At 39.6% G+C, this 4,292-nt stretch overlaps 1 pseudogene; it reads right to left on the bottom strand.

Annotated features, from left to right (window-relative positions):
• Window positions 1–1,717: 1,717 nt before the first annotated feature.
• LOC139011824 (U6 spliceosomal RNA) lies at window positions 1,718–1,818 on the bottom strand (annotated as a pseudogene).
• Window positions 1,819–4,292: the final 2,474 nt, after the last annotated feature.

Here is a 4,292-nt window from a genome sequence, read left to right as displayed (position 1 = left end):
AGTGCACTGCAGAGGTTAAGAACCAGACTTCAGGATTGCATAGATTATCAGGATCAGTCAAATCTGGCACCAATTCAGCAGTCTTCCTTTAGTGAGAGATCCAAGAGGGCTTAGGAATGGGAAAGAGAATGGTGTCTGAGGGCCATTTGCAAAACTCTCAGAGGAATTTTTCTCGGGAGCATCAGATATTCTAGATCGATAACATTGAGCCTGGACACGCAAGAAAAAAGTGTCAGAGGGAAAGGTTCGTTACATTCACTGCCAGTTTCTGGAGTGAAGTACAGACTAACATTTGTAGTTCAATCTGCCTGTGCTGATCACTACTTTACTTCCTCACTGCCTGCTCTGGATCAATTACAGGTCTGATGAGCTTTGTATGAATTTCATACAGCAGAGTTAAATTAAAGGGTGGTTGCTTTTGCAAGTTGGGGAAGGGAGGAGATGAGAAATTCTCCATTTTCCAAATTCTTATCTTCAGTAGAGTGCACAGAGTCATGCTACACTCAAGGCTGCCAAGGGCAGAAGGTTTGTTTCATGGAAAACGTGGTGCCCTCTCCAGTGCCTAATAGAGGCGCCAGTAACTACTTGGTAAAACAAATTTAATTGAGTTGCTCAGCAAGTCTATTTATTTCCAGATAACAGATCTATTTGTTTCTTACAATTTGATAGTTTTTTCTTTATGGTTGATGATTTCCAACTTAAAACATTTTTTTCAAATTACAACATATCAGTTTGCTTTGGCAAGATATGATTCTTGTACTCTATTTGTACTTTTTCTAAACAGAAGAAAAAGCAGCAAAGTACAATAAAAGCACACCTTGAATGTGGTCTTTAGGTAGTTTTGAAACACTTTCGAAATAATTATACAATTTAAAATAAATATAAACAAAAGTGTATACTATAGGTATATTTTACAAGCAAGGCTAAATTATTTTCCAATAGATTAATAACATGACATAATGGTTGTTTAGTGTCTGGCTCACTGTAGGAATTGAAACAGATGATAAGTGATGAATTGGTGTTCTCATGGACTCCTACACTTGGGCCTACATGGAGAGGTCATCCACATTTACAAGAACTGGTATGTTTCTGGAACTCTATAATTCAAGTGTAGTAATGAAGAGAAATTCTCCCTTTCTTACATGAAATACTCATTCACCAGATAGCAAGCTTTGGTGACTGTCATTAGGCTATCTGTGAAAAATGCAGGGAGCTGAGTTTAGGTAACCTGATATAGTTCTCTATTTTTGTTTATTTTTATTTTTCAATTTATACAGTTTACTTTCAATATTATTTTGTATTGGGTTTAGGTGTACAGCATAGTGCTTAGACAATCATATACTTTACAAAGTGTTCTCCCCCCCCCCCAATATTTTCAGTACCCACCTGGCACCATACATAGTTATCACAATATTATTTACTATATTCCCTATTCTGTACTTTACATCCTCATGACTATTTTGTAACTACCAATTTGCACGCCTTTTTAAAATATATTTTTATTGATTTCAGAGAGGAAGGGATATGGAGAGAGAGATAGAAACAACAATGATGAGAGAGAATCATTGATCAACTGCCTCCTGTACGCCCCACAGTGGGGATGGAGCCTACAACCCAGGCACATGCCCTGACCGGGAATTGAACTGTGACCTCCAGGTTCATAGGTCAATGCTCAACCACTGAGCCACACCAGCCAGGCCAATTTGCACTTCTGAATAAAAATATGGAATGCTTCAAGAATTTTGCATGTCATCCTTGTGCAGGGGCCATGCTAATCTCTGTATTGTTCCAGTTTTAGTACATGTGCTGCCGAAGCATTCACACGTTCTCTATTTTTATAGGCGAGGAAAGTGTGATTCAGAGAGTCATTTAAAAAACATAATGTGAAAAGCATGGTAGGAGAGGTTGACTGAGGCCAAGTGAAAATATGTGCCATGCAGGGAAGGCGTGAATGATTTCAAATAGGTGGATGACGTGGTCAGACTTTAAAACCATCACTGTGGTGGTGTAGCATGGATGCTACCCTCCAGCCTTATGCATTAGCAGTTTCCTGGTGTGTGTGCTCCCGTATCTCCTTGCCTCTGTAAATGTCCTCCCCTTGAGTAGGAGTAGCCCCCTTCTTTGTCCACCAGGCTCATCCTCCCTTCAAATATCACTACAGCATGGCCTCCTGGTTGAAGACTCCCGGGAAGTCAGTCACCATTTCTTTTCTGCTCTCCCAGTCGCCACCTGGGACATGCTACAAAGGTTGTTGATGTATCTGATTTTTCCATCGGACTGGGAGTTCTTTAAAAACAGTGACTGGGTCTTAGCTATATTTCGAAATGAGAGTGCCTAGCACGGAGCCTATATACTAGGTACTTAAGAAGTGCTTGTCACCACCTCCAGGCAGTATTATACAAAGGATAACATTTTGCCTTCCCACCTCCTCTCTCTGTCTCTCCCGCACGTGGTATTGGCTCCTGACTCTGTCCTCAATTGCCTTTGGGATGCCCAGGGCCCTTCATTCAATCATCCCACCAAAGCCTGTCCTCAAACCTCTCCAGGCCTAGAACTGTCCCTTTCCTCTGACATGCTCATTGCCTTCTATATACTAAAGCTGCCCACTGACAAAACTAATTCATGTCAGATGGTAAATGACAGTTTTCCTTTTGAGAGATACTTTCTAAAGTCCAAGGAAAGAATAGCTAATGATTGAATTTCAGGCACAGAGGCTGCCCGGCAGAGGCAGGAAAGGGAGGTGTTTCTCTGTTATGGTGTTCAGTCGCTGCTCCCTAAAATCACATTCTGTAGGCAGCCGTCGACACCATCTACATGTGAACATATAAGAGCTGGAAAAAAATGTTCAATTCACAAAAGCATCGTTATTTTAGCACTCCTCCAGCATGTATATATTTTAATGTAAATGTGGTGTTTTCCTTCTTTTAAAAAAATGTTATTTAATTTACTGGGGTGAGATTGGTTAATAAAATTATATAGGTTTCAGGTGTACAATTCTATAACACATCATCTGTATATTGTATTGTGTGTTCACCACCCCGAGTCAAGTCTCCTTCCATCACCATTTATCCCCCTTTACCCTTGTCTAACCTCCCCCATCTCCCCCATTCCCTCTGTCATCACCATCCTCTTTTCTGTGTCTATGAATTTTCTTTTTCTTTGCTTAATCCCTTTAACTTTTCCACCCAGCCCCTCAACCCTCCTTCCCTCTGACAGCTCTCAGTCTGCACTCTGTATCTATGAGTCTGTTCCTATCTTGTTTGTTCATTTATTTTGCTGCTTATATTCCACATATACGTGAAATCATATAAAACTTGTCTTTCTCCTACTGGTTTATTTCACTTAGCGTAAGAGTCTCCAGGTCTATCCATTTGTTGCAAAAGGTAAGATTTCCTCCTTTTTTTATGCCTGAGTAGTATTACTTTGTGTAAATGTACCACAGCTTTTTTACCCACTCATCTACTGGGCTGCTGATCTGGGCTGCTTCCAAATCTTGGCTATTGAAAATAATGCCACAATGAACAGAGGGTGTGTATATTCTTTCAAATTAATGTTTTGGGTTTCTTCCGATGTATTCCCAAAAGTGGAATCACTGGGCCATGAGGCAGTTCTATTTTTAACTTTTTGAGTTAATTCCATATTGCTTTCCACAGTGGCTGCACCAATCTATATTCCCACCAACAGTGCACAAGGGTCCCCTTTTTTTGCACATCCTCACCAACACTTCTTGTTTGTTGATTTGTTGAAGATAGTCATTCTGACAGGTGTGAGGTGATACTCATTGTGGTTTTAATTTGCATTTCTTTGATGATTAGTGATGTTGAGCAACTTTTTATATGTCTATTGGCCTCTTTAGAGAAGTATCTATTCGGTTTCTTTGCCCATGTTTTAATTAAATTGTTTATTTGGTATTGAATTTTATAAGTTCTTTATAAAGTTTGGATATTAACCCTTTATCAGATGTACAATTGGTGAATATGTTCTTCCATTCAGTGGGTTGTCTTTTGGTTTTGTTTATGACTTCCTTTGCTGTGCAAAAACTTTTTAGTTTGATGTAGTCCCATTTATTTATTTTTTCTTTTGTTTCCCTTGCCTGAGGCAACAATAGTGGGGTGAAGAGCAAGGGAGGGAGAGGCAGGGGTGGGTGGAGGTGGACAAAGGGTGGGGGAGGAAGACTCCTGAAATAATGTCAAAATTAAATTTTTTAATTAAAAAAAGAAGAAAAAATATTGCTATGAGAAATGCCTGAGATTTTACTGTCTGCTTTCGGCTAGGATTTTTATGGTTTTGAG

This window comes from Myotis yumanensis, unplaced genomic scaffold (genome assembly GCF_028538775.1).
Source record: "Myotis yumanensis isolate MYYU_CA2020_CCGP unplaced genomic scaffold, mMyoYum1.0.hap1 SCAF_5, whole genome shotgun sequence".
NCBI lineage: Eukaryota > Metazoa > Chordata > Mammalia > Chiroptera > Vespertilionidae > Myotis > Myotis yumanensis.
Note: the sequence above shows the minus strand (reverse complement) of the source record. Positions and strands in the feature narration are given on the sequence as shown.